The sequence below is a fragment of the Sander vitreus genome, chromosome 23, assembly GCF_031162955.1.
Source record: "Sander vitreus isolate 19-12246 chromosome 23, sanVit1, whole genome shotgun sequence".
In the NCBI taxonomy this organism is placed as follows: Eukaryota; Metazoa; Chordata; class Actinopteri; order Perciformes; family Percidae; genus Sander; species Sander vitreus.
The window spans coordinates 1,298,993-1,324,750 of NC_135877.1; the positions used below are offsets into that span (position 1 = coordinate 1,298,993).

At 41.7% G+C, this 25,758-nt stretch overlaps 1 protein-coding gene across 8 annotated transcripts in view; it reads right to left on the reverse strand.

Annotated features, from left to right (window-relative positions):
- The window catches only part of plekha5 (pleckstrin homology domain containing, family A member 5), a 248,798-nt gene that overhangs the window by 204,816 nt on the left and 18,224 nt on the right, over window positions 1-25,758 (reverse strand). The gene's annotated exons all lie outside the window — the stretch shown is intronic.

A 25,758-nucleotide genomic window follows, 5' to 3' on the forward strand; every position in this document is an offset into this window, starting at 1 on the left:
AAGAACTCAAATTTCAGATACCTACAATCCAATGCTAGTAAAGTATTCTTGTCAATGGAGTCTGATGTCTTTGAAGAGAGCATAGTCCCCCTTGTGTAAACTTAAATAAGGCTTGTTGACAGCAAGATAAAGTGGTCAAAATATTCTAAATACAGCTTATACTTAAACTGCTATTGATTGTTTTTTTAGGTGTCTGAAATCTGCAGTACATTGCTTAGCTTTGTGTCGGTATTCCTGTCTGCTTCTCCAAACTGGGACCGCCTTCTACTCTAGCTAACACACTACTATGGAAAAGCACCTCTTACAACCCCACTTCAAAAAAATCCAAACTATACCTTTTAGATACTTTTTCTGAGTAGCTTGCTACTTTCAACAGCAGTGCAGAGCTACTGTAGCGTAACTACTTTCCACTGCAGTTGCTTGTAGCTTCAGTTTCATTGTAGCTTCCCCGACACTGGGATTGATGCATGTGTTGAAATGGAAGTGTATCTGTTCAGTGGGATGGTGACAGATATCAAAAATGCTACAGAAATTCTTAAAAACAAAAAAGGCTGGATTGCCCTTCAGAGTCTTAAACCCCACTAGCAGCCTCTATTAGATGCACAGTTCTTTACACTACATTCTCACCATGTTAGACAGAACAACTGACATAGGGATGGTTTTGTCTTACAGGAAGAGAGAAGGCTAAAATCTAACGGTTGTCTTGAGGGTAGCCCTAAGGGTAGGAAAGATCATGGTCATAAAATCAGAAGGGTTTATCCCCTTATGAGTATGAATATGCTTGGCTAATTCCATGGCAGTGTGCCTTTTAGATCAACAACTATTTTATCTGAAGACATCTGGCCTGAAAGTGCCAGTAGAGAAAAGTTATGTATTGTTCAAAATAAAAAGAGCTCATTCTCTAGGGAGCATGAATATGCTCAGTAAATTTTATGCCAACCTGCCCATTAGATTTTGATTCTTTCTTGGGTAAAAGGAGACATTTTGGCCCAATGGTGGCCCTAGGACCAAAGGTCAAGGGTCACCACAAGCATAAGAATTCTTCCTCTGGTGACCATGAATATATTTTGCAAATGTGTTGGTAATATGGCCAGTAATTGATGAGATACTTGCTTTGGATTTATCATTTAAGTGTGAATGTTATTGGACTTTTGCTACCTACAGCCCTTTTAATAAGGCTCAGTTGTGTTTTTTGTGCCATCATAATACATTTTTAAGAAAGCGTGTCACCTTTTTCCAGTTGCCCAATATTTCTTTTGGAAAGTGAAACTCTTCACTGGCTCCCTGTTGCATATAGGATTCAGGTTTAAAAGTCTCACTCTTACATTCAGAGCATTGCACGGTCAGGCTCCTGCTAATGTTATGCGGCTGAGCTACTTCACCCATATTTGTCAGCTTGCTCCCTTAGGTGTAACATGCTAAATTAAAGTCTGTCACACGCACCCGGCTTAAGAGCCAAGGTGATCGAGCTTTTGAGTCCATGGCACCTTAGTCTATATCCACGTTGGGGGAGGGGCTTAGGAGACTGTTCTGGGCTTTAGCAGAATTCTTTTTTCACAATACTACCTACGGCACCATTAACTGCTCCTCAGAGCTCTGCAGGGTAAATCCAGACAGCTAGCTAGACTATCTGTCCAATCGGAGTTTTCTGTTGCACGACTAAAACTACTTTTGAACGTACACATGTTCCACCAAAACTAGTTCCTTCCTGAGACTATTTTGCAGAGGCACCGTGGCTCCGTCCGGCGCTTAGCACCGCCCAAGATGATTGTGATTGGTTTAAAGAAATGCCGATGAACCAGAGCACATTTTTCTCCCAACCAGGAATGCTGTTTGGACTAGCCAGACCCTCCTCCGCAGCGACATACCTGTTTAGACAGGCGTTTGGTTGACCAGTATGCACTTTCAACATGATTGTGTATTAATGATTGTGTATTGTGTTCTTACTCTGTATGGTGTTTCTTGTGTTTGCCCCTGTAAAGTGCTGTAAAGCACCTATTTTTATGAAAAGCGCTTTATAAATGTTACATATAAATTTAACTTACTTCCACTGCACCTACGTATGTCAGTTTAGAAATTGTTAATAACTACTAATTCTTCCACAACAGAAAATCTGTTTAAGCTTCAGTTAACACAAATTATGGAAGCTTAGGATACACACTGCCAGAATAATGCATGACTGTGCTATGACTCCCCAAGTAATAATAATAAATCAGCTCAAACTCCACCTTGAATATTTTCATTCCCCGGAAGTGAGTGAAGTTTGTTACACAGTCCAAGTGTGTGTGATGGGTGTACAGTAGAGATACCTCTGCATCATTTATCACTGAATAATTACACTAATTAATTTATCTGGCCAGATGTCTCTCCACTCCCACTGCAATCTATTCCGGAGTTCATTCATTTTGTCAGCTGTGTGTGTGCATGGCTAGCGGCCGTCAGGTGACTCCTAGTATTACAAACAGCCCTAAATAGAGTTGTGCTCCACTTCTCCCTCTGGGAGGTGGAGTGAGAGGGGAACTTAAAGAGATGAACTAATTAGCAGCTACATCATCCCTGCTCTCTGATGGTCTGTGTTTCGTCCTCTCTCTGGACCACAGCACTACAGAGGCGCGCTCCTTTCCCATTTACTTATTATTAAGCAATTAGCCTAATCATTTTACGTCGTTATAAAGAAAAAGATGTCAATTTCAGAACTATTTCTGCGAGTCAGTTTACAAAAACATATACAGCAATGTCAATCTTATCCATGCTTATTTTATTTTCTTATTTTAGATAATTTTTTTTTGCATTTTGGCCTTTAATTGATAGGACGGTTGTAGACAGGAAATGAGGAAGAGAGCGAGGGGGAAGACATGCAGCAAAGGGCTGCAGGTCAGAATCAAACCATGAGCCGCTGCAGTAAGGACTGAGCCTTGGTACATGGGGGGCAGGTAGCTAGCTAGCTATGCAGTAAACTTCCACAGTGTTAATCCCACCTACAGTTCAGATGATAATCATTCAGGCAAACCATTATGATTCATTAAAATAACAATGTAGTCACTAATGGTGTCACAATTTCTATTCTAAATCGAGAATCAAAATCAGGATTGGCAATCCTCCCAGTATTTTTTTCCCCCAGCCCTGCTTAGAACAACTCTTCATTAAAGACACTGCGTAGCTTACTGGTAGCCTGCAGCTAAAGAATGCAGCTAAAGACACAGTGTAGCTTACTGTTAGCGATAACGTTAGCTTGAAGTTAAAGCAGTGCCATATTACCAATAGCCTGCAGCTAAAGACACAGTGTAGCTTGTCCATAGCCTGCATCTAAAGACACAGTGTAGCTTGCCCATAGCCTGTAGCTAAAGACACAGTGTAGCTTACCAGTAGCCTGTAGCTAAAGACACAGTGTAGCTTACCAGTAGCCTGTAGCTAAAGACACTGTGTAGCTTACCAGTAGCCTGTAGCTAAAGACACTGTGTAGCTTACCAGTAGCCTGTAGCTAAAGACACAGTGTAGCTTACTAGAAACATTGGCCTGCAGCTAAATAGACACCGTAGCTTACCGGAAACATTACCCGCAACTAAAGACACCGTGTAGCTTACCAATAGCCTGCAGCTAAAGACACAGCGTAACTTAAGCCTGCAGCTATTTGAGACAAAATGACCACTGCCCCAGTCGGAGATGCAAAGAGAAACAACAGAACCGAAAAATCCTCCTGCCTCCCTGAAGTCTACGATGTGGCAACATTTATTTTCCCCATGAGTTATTTAAACAACAAACATGTCCAAAGCATTGCTCAGGGACTGCAGCAGAATTAATGACAATCCTTCCAATATCTAACAGGTAATTTCACTCTGGAGTCACGGCAGTGTCTGTTCGTCCTGCCAATCTCTACCAATATCAGAGGAAGAGGCCTTTAATTACAGGCAAGGAGCTTCAAACACAAACACACACACAATCCTGGAGCAGCAACGGCATACTGTAAAAGACTGTTGTACAAATGTGACTTGACTTTAAACACCAAAATAAAAGCAGCAGCACTACCACAAACAAATCCACAATTTCCCTCCCAGCATGCATCAGATCTGAGCACCTGGGCAGAAAGCCATTATAGTCAAAACACAAAATGTCTTACCTGGGGAGGACGTGTGATGTAGTGGTAAAGCAGATGGACATGGAAAGAAAAAACAAAGAGAATCTGTTAGCTGCCATCTTAACTGAACAGAGTGTTAAAGCAGTGACATGTTGAAGCATCCTTACAATCATTCATACATTCAAAAAAAGGAATATTGTATTACACACTGGACCAGAATATTATCACAGTAAAAACACCATCTACAGTATTTCACATGACAAAGTAGACCCTACTACAAAGTGCTAGCAAGGCTCGTCGCATGAGAGAAAATCCTCTTCCTCTTGGCATTTTCTTTCTAAAAAGAAAGGCATATGGACAGAAAAAGAATGAACCAAAATTCATGAGAATGCCAAAAGATGGCCCAAAAATATATCTTTTATTTCCCTCCCATCTGTAACATTCTCCTTACTGAAGCATCACAGCAATGTGAAAAGAGAGCCAAGGAGAATTAATTGTACTGTAGTTAATGCTACAACCTAAAAGGGCAACACACACTGGCATACAAAACGTATAATGCACATCCTATTTCCAAGCTCTGATGAGCGGCATCTCTTCAATTTCACTCTCTGATCAGCACGTCCTTGCTAAAAAAAATGGTATCGGACCATTTCTACTGCATACTACTCTCTACCGTTGTCTCTCTTCATACTACGACATCTTACAGCGGCGCGGTGGAGCTGCTGCTCTGCCCGCTGCGTTCCATACAGAAAGGGGGATTTTTCCGTCGCTATCTGACACTGAGGGACACTGACCAAGCATCAGTATTTTACAGGTTGGGCGTGAGAAGGGGTTGTTATCGCTGTAAATCAGGGAGGTGTACATCAACTCCAAGGCTCCGTGTGTATCTCAGAGAGGATGTTTGGCAGAGAATAGGTCCAACGGAGCCAAGATGCTCTTTATATACAGTTAACGCTCAACCAAGAACACACACGCCACAATAAAGCAGAAACTCCTGCACTGCACACAACAGCTGAGTAGATTAAGACTTAGAAGAGAGACTAGTCATGAGCAGAGCCAGGTTTCTCAGAAAACACTACACTTTCCCTCTCCCCTTCTAACGCTATAGTGCGTAGTTTCTGCCGCGCCCATGAGGAATTCTAAGTAATGACAACAAAACTGTCGGCGCGTCCACATGATACAAGCCTTCTGTGATCGTGCAAAAAAACCTGAGTGTAATGACATCACATGCTGTTTTGCGATTAAATTGGTATATCGAATAGATTTGAGACATTTTAATGTGTTTCCATTCATTTTTGCACAACATTCAATCTGACATTTGCGAACAACGTTTTGCTAGTCAAACTGGATCGTACTGTCTACCTACAAATGATTCTTGTTGCACAAGTTATAATAGTGCTTATGTGCCAGCTGATCGCGACATATCGAGCTATAATAAGACATTACATTACATGTCATTTAGCTGCGTCAGCTAAATGACATGTCCAAAGCAACTTACAATTGCTATGTATGTCAGAGGCCGTGCACCTCTGGAGTAACTATGGGTTTAGTGCCTTGCTCAGGGACACGTTGGTTGATGTATCGCAGTGGGAATCGAACCCAGATCTCCCACACCAAAGACAACAACGATGCCATCAAAACATTGCTATGATGATGCAGATGCATGTCAATTCATTATTTAATCGGCAAATACCGTTTCCATCAGCGTTTATCACATAAGCCGTTAACGATTGATAGAAAATCCGATGGGATCGAACGTACAAACTTTTTACGATATTCATGAAATTCATTTGACGGTTTCCATAAGGCCTTTTTCATTCGATATCACTTAATTTGCATAACAACGTTTGGATGGAAACACGGCTAGTGACTCTACTTCTGTCGTCTCCTCTTGGAACTACTCTTCATCCTTCTCTCCTCTTCAACAGCCACTCCTCTCCTCTCTCATCTTCCAGTGACTCTCCTCTCCTGAGAGAAGTATACTCTCATGCCATCTCTTCTTCTGTCCCAGCTGCCAAATCTTAGCCTTTCTTCTATTTACTTCATCTCCCTCTCCTCTTATGTACTCCTCAAAATGACAAATTCTATTTCCTGTCCTCTAATATCCTCAGAAGTTCTCATTGTCTCTCCCTTACTCTGCTTTCCTAATCTCTTCCCTCAGAGCTACTTCTCTTATCTTATCCTCCACTAGTTGCGTTCTCGAATTTGAATCATTTAACATTGTAAAACATGTGTTACACTATTCCAGTAAACTGGGGGATTTGTAAGAAACCGATTAAAAAAGATGGTTAACATTGGTAAAGCAGAGGCCGAGATATCCTGACCCTTTAGTCCCTATTATGGTTCAAGCTGCAATCCTACACATCCCAAAATGTAACTGGATAACAACTTTCTTCGACCCTTTCCTGCTGGGTAAACAACCACATCTTTCATACTGCACACTTCCAGTGTTTTCTGTTCGAACCCTGACAAAAGCTCCCTCGAGGGAATCACAAGACATTATCCAGCTGTTTCCACAGACTGAGTACTCCTCCTCATGAGTACACTGATCCTCCTGTGTAACATCGGGGCTGCTGTAGTATAAAAACACAATGTTGTCTATTCCAATATAATATCTCGTATCTCTGTCCAAAATCAAAGCAACAACCCAAAGCTAAAGCCCAGTACTTCCACTGGTACTTCCACCACCATCTATCATGCCCCCAAAGAGGTTTTAGCAAGCCCCAAAGGAAACTCACCAGCACCAGGTAGCAATTCAAATCCTCTCGAAATGTGTTGAAGAGCAATTTACCAAACAACAGTTGAAGTAGAACATGAACTCAAATAGGAGAGCTAACCTCAGTTTTATCCGGCTGTACCCGACTCCCGCGGTGGTTTATTAAAATATTATTTTTTTAACCATTTTTGGCAATTGTCAGAATTAACAAGTAAATGAAAAGATTTCTGTCAAATAAGGTAACACATTCTTTGCCTTTACTGTATGCGGACCGATCATGCTTACTGTCGTGCGAAGTCCCCCCCCAAAGGTCGTTTCTGAGCCAGGAAAAACCTTGCCAAAGTACCATCACAACTGCATGCATGCTCTCCAGGATACACTGCTGTCCTATTACCAGTTTTAATGTGTGTCAACACTCCAGTAAAGCAGCATAATCCCATTTAGATCAGCACCTTACAGTTCCTATACTCATCTGGTGTGTGCTACTAGTGTCAATAAATGCAAGGCTTCGTGGCGCCTTGCTACGTGATGGTGCGAGGCTACCCAGTGTGAGGCTATCCGGCATGAGGCTACCCAGGGCAACGCTACCCGGCGTGAGGCTATGCTGTGTGAGGCTACGCAGCAAGGTGAAACAACTCTTTTTTTGTTAAAGAGCAGCTATTGTACGACTTTTCTGGTCTTAGTCAGCACTTTCTGCAGCTCCTCTGAAAGCTTGGTTTAGGCAAATAGTTTCCTGTATCTGTGTCACGCCTCTTCAGGAGACTAGCAGCAGGTCCTGAGTGGGTTGATTCCAACGAGAGAAGTGAACGTGAACACAGATTATGAGCGATTCTTTCGCCCTATGGTCACCAAAGTAGATATTGGACCCATTCTTCACAAGCAACATATCTCCAGAACATTCTGACGCTAACATGGCATTCTTCAGACAGACATATCAGGAGAAAATGAACTCTGTTTGAGACCTGTTTCTGTCTCAGGACCAAACTCTCACGAGATCTGACAACACGGAGAAGCTAACGTCAGCTAACGTTCGTGAATGCCCTAACAAAACTAAGTTCTGTGATGCTAAATAAGTCTTTTAGCTGTGTAAATATCCAATGTTAGCAAAAGAAAGTATTAATGAATGATACAAATATAACTTTTCATCCATTCCCACGACGTTCATTACACTTTCAAATGAGGCCACGCCTCTTTAGCAGACAGGAAGTGTGTACCATTTCATATCATTGGTACCATCTTTAGTTACAGAGGATCTGTGGTTTAGGTTCCTCTTCCGGGAAGACCTCCGAAGGGGACGGCTCGGACCTTGGAGCAGTATGACCATGTAGGGAAGTCCGTTTCATTGACGTAGAATAATCCAGGAAAGCATAATAGGTGCTCTCTAACTTCCAAAAATGTCGGACTGTTTCTCAAACCATCTCCTCTCCGGACGTCTCCACTGCTCTTATAAAACAGCTCCTCTCTTCACCTTTGTGTTCTTCCCCTCTGCATCACTGTTGTCTCACTGGCCACTCGCAGATTTACCATCTTACATAAAGTGGTTAGTACAGGTGGTTCATTTATATAAAACAAATGTTTGGATTTTCTCTCTGCTTCTCTTTATTCCACCGTTTTGCTGCCTACTCGCAGATTTACTCGCTTATGTAAAGTCATCACTAAAGGGCTCCCTTTTAACAATATTTAGACAACCACGCATGAGTCCAGCTTGAGAGGAATAGCAAGCACTAGCAATGGAACACAAAGGAGCGGAGAGGAGGAGGAGGATACGGGACAGATTACAATAGAGAGACATGGGATTGACTGAGAGAGATGAGGAGCCAGAGATAGAGGAAGAGAGCGCATTGACACTAAGCTGACAGAGAGGAACACTATCATGCTGTTCCACCTCTGAGTCTTTCCTTCTTTAACTCCTTGTCTTCTCTTCCTATTGTTCCTCATCCTCTTATTACAGATGCTCTGCTTCCTTTCTCAACTTTGACTTAGCTATCTATAAATCGGAAATCTCTGCGTGTCTCCAAACATGCATAGTACAGGCCCAGGCTCTTGGCGCGCTGCAGCGATACAGGAAGACCACAAAATAAAACGAATTTCAAAATAGCACACCCAGGTTTATGGGGATTTTGGCTGTGTTGCGTATCATATACATACAGACAACTGCTGCAAATGTTTAAAGTAAAAAGATTATTATTAGCGCAATATGAGCTACTTCAACCTTTTTTAACTGTAAAATAGACCTAATGCTGGATAGTTTAAGAAATAATAATGCATCATATTTTATTTATTTTGTGACTACAATCTGAATCTGCAGCATACTCTGTCAGGTAAATGTAGTGATACAATGTTTTCCTTTGAAGTACAAGTACACCGTTAGGCAGTAGTATACAGTTAGTTGCTTTTGGGCTTTCTGGAGAAAGCTAAGCAGCAATACAGGAGGCCAAGAAATCATCAGCCCATTCCAAACAGGCACGTTTTCAACAGACACGGCACTAGCTTAATTAGCATGCAATATAGCCTAATCACATTCATTACATACGTCAAGTTACATAAACAACTAACCAATTCATTGTGTAAATTGACAGATTATAGTTTGAATGGAAATAATTGTATGTCGCAGCCTTGCCTTAGTGATATTTTATTGGTAAGAAAAAGGTGAGGGTGCCAATTCATTATGATCTGTTGACTTTCAGCAAGATCATGTCGCGATGATATGATTCTATCTTTTTATTGTTTCTTTTGTCCAAATCAACGGTTTTGAGCAAGCCATGAACCAGATGTTGGGGGCTTGCTCCCATTCAACACGAGCATTAATTCATGCTGGAAAATCGACAATGTCCAAATGTTTAAATGTGCAGAAAAAAATCAACAAATCGGATGAAGTGACAAAAACGGTGAAAAAAGTGGCATGAACATCGACAAAAAGCTTCAAAAACATCGGGAAAAGTGTCGAAAAAGATGTCCAAAACGTTGAAAAAAAACGTTTGAATATTAAATTTTGACCCAGAAAAACAAAAAGCTGCATGGTCGATGGGAAGACAACACAAAGGGTTAATTGAAAAACAAAACATTTTCTTGAGGAAGGAAGCCTAACAATTTATATTTTTATACCGGTTGGTTACGTACCATAAATATAAAAATAAAAACACAGCTCTTTACGTGATATGATGTCACTTTTTTATCTTCAATGTTGTTTGCAAACCAAAAGGACAGTGAGATTTCAACTTAAGACTTTTTCACACACACACACACACACACGCAATGTCCACGAACACACTCCCTTAATACCATGACTACAGCTCTGTGAACAGGATCTTTACCGTGTGTGTGTGTGTGTGTGTGTGTGTGTGTGAGAGATTATATTGAATATAAACAATGGGCCAGCTCTGCTGTATGCAGATTTCCTGCTAAGCGTGAGCTGAAACACTGACACGCCACTTTCATCCTTTCTCTACTGGATGTGTATCAACAGCTTTACTCTGCTTATTCCACCATCCATACATTTCTGCACATGTAGCCTCACAGACTTGTGTTAGTGCACACACACGGCTCTGTGTGGGCTGGGAATACACTTCAATGCCACGCCACCGCAAATAGTTTATCATGTTGGTTGTTGTTCTCTTAGTTATCACCGTTTAGTGCAGGGGTCATCAACTGAGACAGACTTTCAAATGTATTTATACTTTATATGCCTATCATTGCTTGATATTGTCACTTTCTTACTAAATGAATGCTATTTTAATTTACTTGTATCAGTGTGAACAGACTATTACAAGACACTGGAAATCCCAACCGATTACTACATAGGCTACTTAACTAGAAAGTTATCTCAGACTAGGAGGCAGTTCACTGAGTGATGGTTAAAATGTGTGATTACGCAAATGTCATGGTAGTATGTAGTGTTCTGATTGGCAGAAAACACTTTCAGGAAGAAACACAATAAAAGGTAAGGGAAAAAGCCAAAACGCATAATATGAGCACTTTAAGAAGGCCTAAGTGACACATAATAAAAACGGTGCTCTCAAGAGTCGTGCAAGTTAATAGCCCTAATTGCACAAAATGTGTACCTGTTTGTTTTTGCTCTAGGGAGCCCCCAGTCTATCTCGGCCCAGAGGGAAGAGGAATGAATTCCTCCAAGAGATTAACAAGATTGGCAATTCTGCAAAACCTGTCCGTGAAAGATCTTTGTGAGAGAGAGCTGCTGTATGCCAATTATTTTACCAGCCTCTGTGACAATTTTGGACAGACAACTTTTGTTCTGTATTTTAAAGATGAACTGAACTGAAAGAATAAACGTTGATAACGTGTTGGTTATGACAAATAAAAATAAATTACACTAAAAATTAATTTAAAAAAATCAATATAGCTTTTTTTTAAGCAACACAAAAATTACGTTTGTTAGTATTTGAACGCTGACAATGTCGATGACGTCACTGGCATGGTAGGACCTGCGAAGGTATATAGGCTACAGTGCAGCATATTAAACACACATGAAAATGAGTCATTTTAATGGCATGGGTTACGCATTTGAGCCTGTGACTGTCCCTCATTTGTCTGACTACCACCACATGGAGGACGACCAGTTTCAGGCTCCACCTTCAGATCATTTGGGGGGGAGTGACTGGTGTGTATGTGGGCTCTGCCGGAGCATGGACACTGCAACTGAATCCATCTGTTGCAGAGAGGTCAACATGGACCATTTACTGATGGATGTACAATGCATCACCATGCATAGGACATTTTTGATGCTGTGTGGTGAGAGAGAGGTGTTGGAAGTTAAATCAATAGAAATTATTAATGGACCAATATAGTATATATTATATATTGGAGGGCTGTAGCCTACTGTCATGCACTCTCATTTATTGTATCCAAGCACATTATGCATTTTAGGAAATTGAGACTGCTTATATATCGTGTGCATTTAGAGAAAATAGAATAGAATAGAAAATAGGTCCTGTGCGTTTTAGAAAATCGAGGCAGATAAATGGAAAATGTGATTGGACGAATTCATCCAATGGGATCGCTTGTTAGCTGCACGCAAAATGTTAAAACCAAAATAAATAAAGTTTGAAAAAAAAATAAAAATAAGTTAGCTCTACGTAGGAGAGTCACCACAGGTTGACCATAGATGCACGGAGGACTCACGAGTTTTGCCGTTTACTTTAGGCTAGTGCAGAGTTGGCAGATTTTGTTGGATCGTTTGGTATCTAGCTTGGTTTTGTGACTCAATTTCAATGATCCCCAGTGTGTCAGTCTCAGTTTTGTTAAACTCTATAAAGCCTACACCTTAGGCTTTATTTGTGCGTCTAAGTGAATATGTACGTGTTTTGTGTAGCTATATCACAACAACGTTACATCCAGCCCTTTGCCTAGTAGATTGCTAGCATGCTGGATAACAGCTAAACCTCTCTGTCCTCTGCCTGATGTGAGCGTTTCAGCGCCCTGTCTCTGCGGCAGATAGCATCGGTGGTGTTGGTACTTGCCGTTGGTCTATCGGTCTGCCCTGTACTGTAGCCTGAAAAATCAATAACTGACGGAATGGCCTCAGGTTTCAGTCTGTTGGACTTAACCCTCACCAGTGACCCTGTTGAATTGAAATTACAGCTCTCTATAATAGTCTGTCGCTAAAAAATGGTCGCTACACACTCGAAATTCAGGGGCTGTTGGAGGGCTGGCCAGTTTTCAGGCAGCTAGCCATGAGTTGAGGACTGGTTTCCTTGTCAAAGGCAGCCTGTGGAAATGTATGGTAACCCCAGCTGTCTTAGCCCTATACAAGTCATTACTGCAGCCAGGGGCAATGCAGTATGACCCCCCCCTAGACCTGTTGGTTTCTGTTTCCTCAGCCATGTCCGTTAGCCTCCGACTGTCTCAGACTGTTTACGTTCTATGGCTGCTGATCATGCCAGTGATGTAGCCGATTATGGAATTCCAAAATGGCGGCGCCCGTGTAACAACAACACTTTCAACGTACCATTTTATCCCTTTTAACAAATTCAGCCATTTTAATCATTGTACCAATGATAATAAATAAAATACATCAGTTATATCACCTTTACTCAAATTCCAGTTCAGCTCATCTTTAAGGTTGCCATTAGAGTTGGGCATCGTTTGGATTTCAACAACTCTGATTCTTCCTTTAGATTCCGGTTCTCATCGATTCTCCATTCTGATTCTTTGAGGGGTGGAGAAGAAACGGGTCACATGCTTATTTCACAGGTAAGAGGAACATTTTATTTAGATTTCATGTTGATTTACAGTTTCACCGGGCTTTTTCAACGTAAAACCGCTGCTTACTGTGCTCCTACTACACACCGAGCTACGGAAACCAAAACGTGCGCGTGTTAGATTTGGAACCAATGATCGAATTCAAAACCAAATTTTCCAAATGATTCCAATAAAAACGATTCAATTGGAATCTTTAAATGATTCCAAATAGGAACCGGTTCTCGATGCCCAATCCTTGTTCCTGTAAATAAACCTATTAATTCCTACAGGTGGAAACTCACGGTACTCCTCTCCACAACGAGGTCAGAGGTCTCTCCCCTACCCAAAGACATTTAGAAAAGCTGTCATCACTGCAAAGATGCCATGTTCTTCTTGATGCAAAATGTGTTACTTCATGCTTCGGCAAGGTAAATTCATACGTTTTCTCTCTTTTAGGACCACGATCCTTAGGAGGATCTTTGTATCCCGTTGCAGCTGAACTGATGGAGCATGGACTTTTTGTGCTTATTAATGCACTGTTTAATTAACTTGGGAATGCTAATGAGTACGGTGCTTAGTGGCATTTGTTTTACACCTGGTTGGAGCGCTGAGCGGCAGATCTGTTCTCCCCACGGACTCCAAAACAGAGACAGAGCTACGACAGTACAGCTGCACTGGGTCCAACTTGTTAAAAGTTAGCCCAAGGGCATGTCGGATTTTACTGCAAGGAGAGGAAATGCCCTCATTTCTTTGCATGAAGATGATTCTGACTTTGTTTCCTTATTAAGCAGGAAAGATTGGAGGGTGAGGGATAACATGAGAACAGCCACAAGGAAGTGCTAATTTATTTCAATGCAGCAATAGATCTCATAAAGAGATTTTCAGAAGTTCAGGTCAGGTTCCAAGGCAAACACAAGACACACATTGATCCCACTGATAACTCAAAGTCATAGTCATGGGATGAGAATAAACAGCTGTAAAAAGTTGTCAACAGTAACATTACCTTAATGAACACAGCATAGTTCCTTTTTAGCAACAGTTTGCTTTATTTGCAATTCCACACCTCATACTTGAGGTGTGGAAGTGGAAGAGGCCGACAAGCATGGTTGTTACCGCAAAGAAATAGTTGTTTCCGCGAAGAAATTAAACGTGTGATTCTATGACCGTAAGCATCGTTTATGATACAAGCTGGAATATGCCGCTCTAGACTTCTTGTCGGCGGAAACTTCAACCGTTGCAGCGCAAAAGAAGAAAATCATGGATCTGATGGGTGAAATACAAACGCCAAAGAGGCAAAGCTTGGAGAAGGACCGAAAGATTGCTATTCTGGAGACTCGAGTTGCTGACCTCGAGCAATAATCCAGAGTTAACGATGTGGTTATCAGCGGCCTGAGAACCAAACACCGGAACTATTCCAGGGTGGCTGCGGACGCTGGGCATACCGCTGCCGGAGTGAGTGACGCTTCAGAGGAGGAGAAGGAGTCACTGGAACAACAGGTGATTTGTTTTTTGGACGGCAAAGGCATTTATGTTGACAGCGGGGACATTGAGGCTTGTCATACTCAGCCAAGCAAAAACAAAAAAGCCACTCCATTGATAATAATCTGGTTCACGAACAGAAAGATAACATCAGCACTCCGCAGACAGGGAAGGAAATTAAAAGGGACAGAAGTTTAAATCAATCGTTTCTCAAGAGCACCATATGTCTTACAATTACATCCCAGGATATAATGTTAGTGTTTCTGTGAATTTCCCTCACAGAAAGAGTCTTTGGATCAGAATACTATGAGCCCGTTCAGCTTCACAGATACAGTATCACGCATAGCTATTGGACAATTCCAGATACATAACACATTATTTGGTCATCTCTAAAACTTCTATGTCCAGTATGAGTTTAAGTCCTATTTCTCCTCTATCGAGAGTTCTAAAAATTATTATGATTTGACCTCTGTGAGACTTGTTATTCCTGCTTATATTACAGACATGTGTTCATGAAATCACAGCGGTCTACCGCTGCAGAATGATTTAAGGGAAATCAAAGACTGGAATGGGTGTTTGAGGTTATTTTTGGCATTAGAAAAAAAACTTGTTTTGGCCTAGTCCAGCTCTTTTTGGTGATCGGGGAAACATTGATGTATGAAAATCACATGAATTATTTCCCTTATTAATTGAAGGTGCCCAAACGCAGTTCCGAATCGTTCTGGGCCACTTTAGTCTCGCATTGCCAGACCTTCCTCCACAGCGCTGTGGAGGAAGGTCTGGCTAGTCCACACAGCATTCTGGGATTGGAGAAAAACATGCTCTGGTTTATTGACATTTCTTTAAACCAATCACAACCGTCTTGGGCGGTGCTAAGCTCCGGACGGAGCCACGGTGCCTCTGCTAAATAGTCTCTGGAAGGAACTTGTTTTAGTGGAACATGTGTACGTTCAAAAGTAGTTTTAGTGGTGCAACAGAAAACTCCGATTGGACAGATAGTCTAGCTAGCTGTCTGGATTTACCCTGCAGAGATCTGAGGAGCAGTTAACCATAGTCCTCACAAATCCACCAGAGGTTAGAACGCCAACACAGAGACAGAGGAAGGGGACGGACATCTGATGAGGGAAATCCGGTGAAACCTCCGGCGTCACTGGAACAATCCCGTAAATGAATCGCCATCGATATAGACTAGGCCCACTCTAACCCCGGGCTACATCCATGCTGACATGCCTAGACTAAAGGCTAAAGCCAACAGGTTAGAGGGAAACAATAAACATAAATAATGCTAGGTTACTGCTGTAACAAGGTAGTTATATAGTTAGAGCAGAATAACACAGCATCTCTTACTAACCTCTTCATCCTCATCATGTGGAGGAATCCAAAGCTCCACAGACCTGCCGGGCCTCGTTACGGTAGCTATGCTCAGCTATTAAATTAATCGCTAACTTTTTGATTATCAATTTATCGGTTTGTGTAATTTTCTTCTCTGATTCCAGCCTTTTAAATGTGAATATGTTCTAGTTTCTTCTCTCCTCTGGGACAGTAAACTGAATATCTTTGAGTTGTGGACAAAACGAGACATTTGAGGACGTCATCTTGGGCTTTAGGAAACACTGATCCACATTTACAGTTTACAGACCAAAAAACTAATCCATTCATCCAGGAAATAATCCACACATTAATCGACGAGGAAAAATAATCATTAGTAGCAGCCCTAAACAAAACCATAGAAATTATGATTATCCTTTCTGTTATCTCATCACAAAACAACTTTCCTCCAGATAATGAAACAGCCCTCTTTAGATCTGTCACCAAAACTTTTTTACAGCGTGGTCTTTGGCCTTGTTCTCTCTGGTCTTCTGGAGATCAGAAACATGTGCACCAAGCTGGCTCATTGTTTAAATCCAGTGTGTGGTACAGAACCTGTAGGTCCTTGCACTCACGTTGTCACTAAGGTTGTCCTTGTTAAAAACTATGCAAGGTGACAGAAATCATTTATTCCCGGCGGCGGGGGAAGAGCAGAGAAGCCCGCTCTCCATTGTAAATCAGCCTGGAAGTGTCTGAACGCAGTTAATCTGTGCACAGATGAGATTTGACAGGATTTGAAATGCTCAAAAATCATGAATGGATTAGTGTGCCTTACACGTGCAATACTGAATATTATAGCAAAAAAACATGATGGGCATCACTGTGCCGGAGTACTGAGCCGTCTGTGTCTGCAGAGTGGAATTACAGGCGCGTGTGTGCAGCACCTAAATATTTGAAGAGTGCGCTGCTCTGCCGCTGGTGTGTTGCGTGTTCAGACTGCAGAATGACTGGCCGCTTGTTTAAACATTCAGTTTAAAACACATCATGAATGTTTCATAAAGAACAAACACAAAAACACACCTAAATGCGGCTTACCACTTGCATCCCAGCATTATCTGTAAACGCATGGAAGAAATTCTGTTTCGGAAGATTATTATAAACCCATAGCAACAATAGTTCTGATCAATTATGATACAGATCACAAACTTTCTGATTCAGAACCTCATGCAGCTGATTACCAAGCCTCATTGAAATGAGTCTGCAGGTATTTCTGATGACTTGTAAAAAACAGTAATAATAATTATACATTTTATAAATATTTGTATAGCACCTTTTATACAAGAAGTGCCGTACAATAAGGAAATTGCATGACATAAACAGACATAAAATGAACATAAAAACAGGAATAGAATGCCAAAATTAATGAAAAATAAAACACACTTGAAGCAGTAGCGCTAAACCTACAACTGGCGGTCCATCTGTATAGATTCATTTCCATTTTAACCCCCATCCCCCACCCTCCCGCTCCTGCCCCACCCTCTATCCCTCCGCTCTCCAAGTGGCCTCCGTGTCATGTATGCTGTTGCGTAATATCAAGGGCTGAGAGGAAGTGAAGGAAGGGAAGTCGTACTAATGAAACACAGCCACCGACCAACACGTTGTTGGTTTTGTTTTGAGTGGGATTAGTTAAGAAGAAGAACTGGAATTACCGCCTTGCAGTTGTATGCCTCCGCCAACCAGTCAAGTTGCAGTTTATATCATGTCTGTCCAGACTCATAATATATGTAGTGAAGACTGGAGGAATTTCATAAAAGGCATTAAGTGTATTTTTTGGTGAAATGCTTCACACTGTTAACCAGTTATGGCGTTGAATAATGGCCAGAAAAGACCTTTATATATATTATGGCATACCATTTAAGAAATTATTTTATATATATATATATATATATATATATGTATATGTATGTGTATATGTATGTGTGTGTGTGTGTGAAGTTTGAATACATGGAATAAAACTTAAATATATGGACTGAAAGTCTAAATATATAGACTGAAAGTCAGAATATTTGGAATGAAAGTTGAATATATACAATGAAAGTCTGAATATAGAATGAAAGTCTGAATATATGGAATGAAAGTCTAAATATATAAAATGAAAGTCTAAATATTTGAAATGAAAGTTGAAAATATAGAATGAAAGTCTGAATATATGGAATGAAAGTCTAAATATATAAAATGAAAGTCTGAAAATATAGAATGAAACTAAGTATTTGGAATGAAAATCGAATATATAGAATGAAAGTCTGAATATATAGAGTGAAAGTTTTATATATACAATAAAAGTCTGAATATATGGAATGAAAGTCTGACTATATTGAATGAAAGTCTGAATAAATAGAATAAAAGTCTGAATATAGTGAATGAAAGTCTGAATATAGTGAATGAAAGTCTGAATATATAGAATGAAAGTCTGAATATATTGAATGAAAGTCTGAATGAAAGTCTGAATATATAGAATGAAAGTCTGAATATATGACATTAAACTTATTTACTGAAATCTGATGTCATCAAGGTTCTGGCGCCATCCTGTGTTTTCGATGTGATTAACCTGTACAGATGATGTTGCAACAAGTGTGACAGTGTGAACGAGTCAGCACAAAATCTAGTATCAGCAATCCGAAGTAATGAAGAGATCCTTAACAACCTGGCAAATGCTTGTACAGGCCCAAAATAATAGCCTACTCGTAATCATATTCAAAACTGTTCTACCGATGAAGAAATGCATTCACTGTTTCATCATGGAAGACCATTGTAGTAAACCTCACAGGCCAGCCAGTTCCTGCTTATCAGGCAAATATTAATACAGAAAAAAAACAGGTGAGGTTTACTACAATAAACCTCAACCTCAATACAATCTTTGCCCTTTTGAGTGAACCTGGATTTCGTGCTGACTCACTCATACTGTCACACTTGTTGAAGTAACATATGTAAGGATTAATCACATCGAAAACACAATATGGCACCAGAGTTTTGATGATTTGATTTCTCCTTCTAATCGGGTCTGCAGCCTTGCAAACTGTTAGCTGGTTGGTTTGTGTACAGCAACAATAGCAATGCACAGACCTGACCTTAAGCCGTAAACAGGCAAGAGGCTGTAAACTGCGGTTAAAACCCTGATTGTGACGCATATTCCGAATGAGCTGTATACATGTCCAAAGAATGCCTCTAAAACCAGAATAATACCGGAATATCCCACGTCTTAATCGGAAAATGGCCTTTTTCCGAATGTCAAACCAGAATATGCTGTTTACATGACCTGTATCAAATTCGGAATATTGTCATATTCGAAATAATAGTGGAATATTGTTGTGCATGTAAAACGTACTCAATGTGTCTCACCCCTCTCTGCGATGTCAGGCTTTTGGCCCTGCCTTCTTATGTTGCTGTCCACAGTAAGCAAGCTTCCATCAGGCCAAAACATGATTCATGTGATTCACACCCTGACAGTACTCCCTCATTTCCAACCTTCCTTTCTTCCCTCACTCTGTGCCAGGAGCTGTCTGCCCAATAAAGCACAGAGAGCATTAACATCAGCAGTAACTGGGCAGCAGTGGAGGTATTTGTGTTCTCGCCCATGTCCACACATTGCGACCTGTATCTGCACCGGCACAACACTTCTCCGCTAACTTCATCCGATTTATGGCTTTAGTGTGTGACAGGGCAACGCTCGGTAGCGGGGAACACAATGCTCCGTAACACATCATCCACTTAGGGTGTGTGTGTTTGTGTAGAGAGTTAAACTGAAAGCCAGAAGACTACTTTGCGGCTCTGCAGCGGCTGCATGCTGACCGCCACAGCTGCTCAGTTAAACTGCTGCACATCTGAACAGTCAGACACACAGAAACAGTAAACTTTTGTGTTTTCACAAGCCTGTTTGTGCTGCCATCTCCTGCTTTTAAATTCATAATCATGAACCAAACATAAGCCTCCATCGACTCCAGAGCAGTGGGCTCACCTCGAAAATCCTATTCATATTATCCGTTGGTTTGTTTTGCACACATTCACACACATACACGCATGCACGCACACACACACACACACACAATACTGTAAAGAGCTCAGCTCTCCAAACCCAGATTGAGAACATTAGTGTTGTGAGGAAGGCCGGGCCACTGCCAGGGTGGATTGATAGAATTTCAGGAGATTGGCACAGAACGGCTCAGATCCCCTCCATCATTGTAATCCTGGGCAACCTCGGTAATAGATTACCTATTGATCCCGCCTGCAGTATGATGGGAGCTGACCCTGGCAGACAGTTGAGAGAGAGGGCACAGTGCCATCTCCACAGCACAGGGGGAGCTGTGATGTGGATTACAGGGATTAAAGCAAAAAAAGTCACACTTCCCATCTACAATGAGTAGGCCTACTTGTAGAAGCAGTTACAGAGGAGGCCCCGATACTGCGCGTGTAAACACTTTTTAGAAAAGGTGGGTACTGCAATGGCTTCTTGGAGCGGAAAGTTAGATCAATTTTAGACTCTGAAAAAGAACATGTCTTTTACTCCTATTAGGAGTCTATTCAATTTTGCTGTTGATCAAACTTTCAAATAAACACAATGTATTGTTTTTCAGCCCTTATAGCTCATTCTACAAATATTTCGCAGCCCTATACTCGTTGTACGCTTTAATGAACACACAAACAGAAATTTAACTTCTAGCAAACACAACAAGCTTCTACGCTGACACAACTGTGTTCTAATTGCTACTTTGTGTCAGCTTTGTGACATGTCATTACTGCAAGATTTCTAGTTTATCAAATTGAGACATGATGTTATATAATGACTTTTTCTCATGAAGTGATAAAGTTTCTCATCATTTTATGAAGAGAGACAACCGTAGAGAGACAATAGTAGAGAGTAGTATGTAGAGGGACAACAGTAGAGAGTAGTATGTAGAGAGACAACAGTAGAGAGTATCATGTAGAGAGACAACAGTAGAGAGTAGTATGAAGAGAGACAACAGTAGAGAGTAGTATGTAGAGAGACAACAGTAGAGAGTAGTATGAAGAGAGACAACAGTAGAGAGTAGTATGAAGAGAGACAACAGTAGAGAGTAGTATGAAGAGAGACAACAGTAGAGAGTAGTATGTAGAGAGACAACAGTAGAGAGTAGTATGAAGAGAGACAACAGTAGAGAGTCGTATGTAGAGAGACAACAGTAGAGAATAGTATGAAAGACCAAAAATCCGCGTAAGGAGGATGTTTGCGGGGGTGGATGGGTCAAACAACACAGGACTTTCCCCCAGGAGACCGGGGTTCATGTCCCGTTCTTGTCCTGCATGTCACTGAAACGGACATTTTGTCACCCCACCCAATTCATGCTTCTGCAATAAATCTACACCGTAGGTACGTACGTAGGTACATGGAGATACCGACCCTACACCGTAGGTACATGGAGATACCGACCCTACACCGTAGGTACATGGAGATACCGACCCTACACCGTAGGTACATGGAGATACCGACCCTACACCGTAGGTACATGGAGATACCGACCCCTACACCGTAGGTACATGGAGATACCGACCCTACACCGTAGGTACATGGAGATACCGACCCTACACCGTAGGTACATGGAGATACCGACCCTACACCGTAGGTACATGGAGATACCGACCCTACACCGTAGCCTGACGGGCACCTCTCGAAAAATTAAACTACACGTTGCGGCAACGCACGTCACTCAGCCATAGCTTGGTAGCATTGCATCCCCCCGACTCATTTCCTGGTTCTCCTTCTCCATAAACATCATGAACTCAAGGAGAAGATTAACTTTCCTGCTCCAGATTCCCCACCGTGGTCAGAAAGAACAGGGGAGACACTTTGTTTCGTTGTTTCACTCTCTCACTCACTCTAACACACGCACGCACGGCTATTCTCTTAAACAGATCGACGCACACACTAACACACAAGCATAAACTTCAGACCATAAGTGGTAAGTGTAGGCTATGGCCAAAGCTCTGCGTGGAACCTCCACTGAAGCATGAATCAGGCTTAACTTGTGCTGCATGTCAGTTAAACGTACGCCCAGACCCAAACAGTCAAAAAGTGACGCCAAGAGTCCAGACCAAGCACGTCTAAATATGACGCTAAAGGAGACTTTTTGCGTCAATAACAAACGCCAAAGGCACCTTACCCAGTGCTGCTTTTTGACGCGATGGGGAGTGAGAATGCGTTGGCCTCTCTGCTCCTGGGCAGAAACTTTATCTAATCCTCCCTGACACAAAAAACGAGCGGCGGCAGCACCCAGTGTTTTATTCCTTATTCTTTAACTCCCTCCATCTTTTTGGGCGAGGAAGCTGGAGCGAGAGCGCGCGAGCAGATGGCAGCGGAAGCACAGCCACAGAGCCAACACAGCAGAAAAGTCCACCTTTCTCTCCAGCCAGCGGGCGTTAATCACACTGCCTCAAACTGACCTGTACTGCTACCACTGTGCCTCACACTGTACTAAAAGACAGAGCCAGATGGGACATTTAGGGAATTACTTCAAGCTAGTTTAATGGAGTTTACTCATTAATGTGTGTGTGTGTGTGTGTGTGTGTGTGTGTGTGTGTGTGTGTGTGTGTGGGTGTGGATGCTTGACACACTTGACAACCAGCCAACTTTATTGTTTGAATCTGCTTGTTTGGCTTGCGCAAACTCACATGCTAACTATGAATCTTGGTGTGTGTGTGTGTGTGTGTGTGTGTGTGTGTGTGTGTGTGTGTGTGGTGTGTCGTACAGCATCTACACTGTCTTTTTCAACACAAAACCTGCCACAAAAATGCCTTTTAGCACATTTTTTTATTAAAAGCTGCAAAGGAGAACTTTTACTGCACTTATAGGCCTTTTCTTTTCTCTATGAAGAAAGAGAGGGGGGGAGGGGAGGGTATGGACTGAAGTGTAGAAGCGATACGAAGATTTTAATCATGTTGCTGTATAATTCTCTGAAACTGGAACAGCTTTACACACTTTAGATTTCCAACTTCACTTGTGTTATACTTTGATGTTTCTGTACTAAGATAGCTCAACAACCCATTAGGGCTGCACAATAGATATAGTTTTTTTTTTTTTTTTATTGTTATTGTTGTCGCAATATCAACTGGCGCAACGAACACATCGCGGAAAGCTGCGACATATCGCCAAAGAGTTAGAGATTTTTGGTGTTAGTTGAAAGAAAATATCAGCAGAAAACTGCACTTTATAATGCAACGGTAATTCTTTGTCTTTGCTGCCTTTTCAATGTTCACTTTGTTCAATAAAAGAATGTTGGAAATTATTTATGTTTGTTTGTTTTTAATTCAACAAGCAGCTTATCGTATTTTAGCAGAATACTGAAAGCAGCAGAATTGAGAACACTTAAATATCTGTTTATTTATCGCAAGTTATATCGTTATCGCCATATTCAACAACGTTATATCAAATATTTTCCTAATATTGTGCAGCTCTACAACCCATAAGTACGGTCATACATTATATAAACATCAACAAAAGACTTCCATCTGGCCATAAAAGTTCTAAGTTATAGCCTATAACTCCCACTCTACTAATGCAAGATGCTGCACAGCTGTACAAAACTGAGCCACAATCTGAAAGTGAACTGATTTGAACTCCTGAGCGTCATATTCAGCTTCTGCTCACCATAAGTCTCATTATGCAACATCATGTTAAGCTCTGTGATCGGATGTTTTCTTAGTGAAATGCACTTTTGGAGTAGTCGTCGACCTCTCTTGTTAAGGTTTTATCCACACAACAGTTGGTACACCAACGGAGAGCCCAAGCATGTGTTGGCAGCAGGCTACAGCGGCCAGGCTCTCGGGCTCTCCAGCCGACGCTTGTGCACATTTCTCCGGCCCACGTCGCAACCTGGATGTGTGACGGCGGAACAAAAGGGGATGCGCCCAATCTCTAGATAAGCCGCAGCCGCGCCACGTGTTACGACAGTAGCATAAAGCAAGAATGGCAGATTGGTTGAGTGGGTGACGCCAGTGAGTGTGTGGTTAAGCAAGGAGAGTGAGCTGTACCGGTGTCGGAGTAAGGATAGTAACTTAGCGTACCAGTGCGGCTGTGTGAGGGAAAAGCGAGAGGGAAAGCAAAGATGACGTAAAGTGAGTTACCAGTGAACAATAAAACAACAAGCTTCTCAAGACAACGGTGGCTTCATCTGTTGTTAATACTACTACATAAGTGAAGGGTGTTACCCCCGAAAGAGCATCAGACGTGTGCTTCCTGACCATGGTCTGGGAACCCGAAACAGGAAAGGTGTAACACGCACTTATAGTAGATAAAGTTGTGAAAAACAAACAAACTGGGAAGTAAGCTATCAGCCAGTTCTGAACAGGCACACGCTCCAAACGGGCACTGCAATAGTCCCTCCAAACATAGATAATGCAGCTGTTGCATCAGGCTGGCAGAGAAGCAGCCGGTTGGTTGAATCACTCCGTTTTCTTCCCAGTAATGTTAAGTCAGGCCTGATGACACACGACTGCGACTGCAGCACACCGACACAGCTAAGGCTGCTGACTCCTCATCATCCACACACCCTTATACCTTATATTCAAATGTGATTACTGCCAGGATGATGGTTTCGCCGTGAGAGATGCGTGGGAGTGACTGTGACTGCATGTGTGTGTTCTTTGCCAGGTTAACTAAGCAGTACTTGTACAGGTATGTGCACGTTTCTGCAGGTCATAATTAAGTGTTTTTAGAACTGTGAAAGACAAAACACAAAGAGTCAATGTGAGAACTTTTTTTATACTTGTTATACTGCACATTAGTCTTAAGGAGCAGGTCAGGGTGGATGTGTCGTCCTATGTGTTGATAGCTTTAGGCGACTAAAACCCTTTGGTTAATGTTAGAAGACGGTAGAAAAAGTCAACATGTCCCATCTTGTGCTTTAAGATGCTGTTGACTTTCAGTATTTCAGCCAGCTAACTCTAGAGAAACGAATTATATAGATAATGTATACTGAATAGGGTTGGTTATCGTTTGGTTTTTTTTTTCCATACCGGTGCGAAAATAATACTTTTTAAACTGTGCCGGTGCGTAATGGGGCCTGAACTAATACTTAAAAAATCAAAAAATGACAGTTGGTAACATTCAAGAACGGCTTGTTCATTGCTAAGGCCATATGGTCAGATTTAAATGATTTATTTAAAATGTAATAACAATAACTTATTTCACCAGTCAGTTATTGTTAAACGACAAAAAGAAGAACCACTAGATGGCAGATGGGAACTTTTCAACAACAATGAATGCACCATGAGCTTACGAGGTGCACCTGAACGCACCATTAAGTGTGTTGTTTCTCCGGCAGTGTCCATGGTGTGTCTTCAGCTGCAGACTGTTGGACGTCCCAGTGTTGGAATCCTTTTCAGTGAAATACATTCACACGTTTAGCTTTCAGCAATTTAACTGTGTGTAAGCCAGCTGCTAGCTAACTGTAGGCTAACGTTACCTGTTGCCAAGTGTAATGTTAACTAGCGTCACGTGCAGTGATGCTTCTGTTGTCTCGAACGTCCGTTTCGGAGCACCAGAGGGCAGCGCAGGCATTTAAGTAGCACAGAAATTAGTCACAGAAATCTGCGTTGTCATTCGGTCCGGTTGATACCAGTCATTTATTAGCATGTTGGCACCGGGTTTTGGTACCCAACCCTAATACTAAATGCCCATGACACTGGATTTGACCAAGAGTTACAGGCAGATTCCTCTGCACCAGAATCCAGGGGAAAACGTCTCACTCCGCGCCAAATAGTTTGCACCAGTTTGTATCACTTCTGTTTGTGTTGTTTGGAGCCCCAGCCACTTTACAGTGCCTCGTGGACCGGGTCCACACGCTGCATATGCACCCGCAGCAGTTTAATTATTCCGTTTTTGGGTGGAGAACAGTGAGCAGCGAGCTGAGAGATTGCCCTCTAAAGTTCCACACAGACCTCTCCTCCCCTT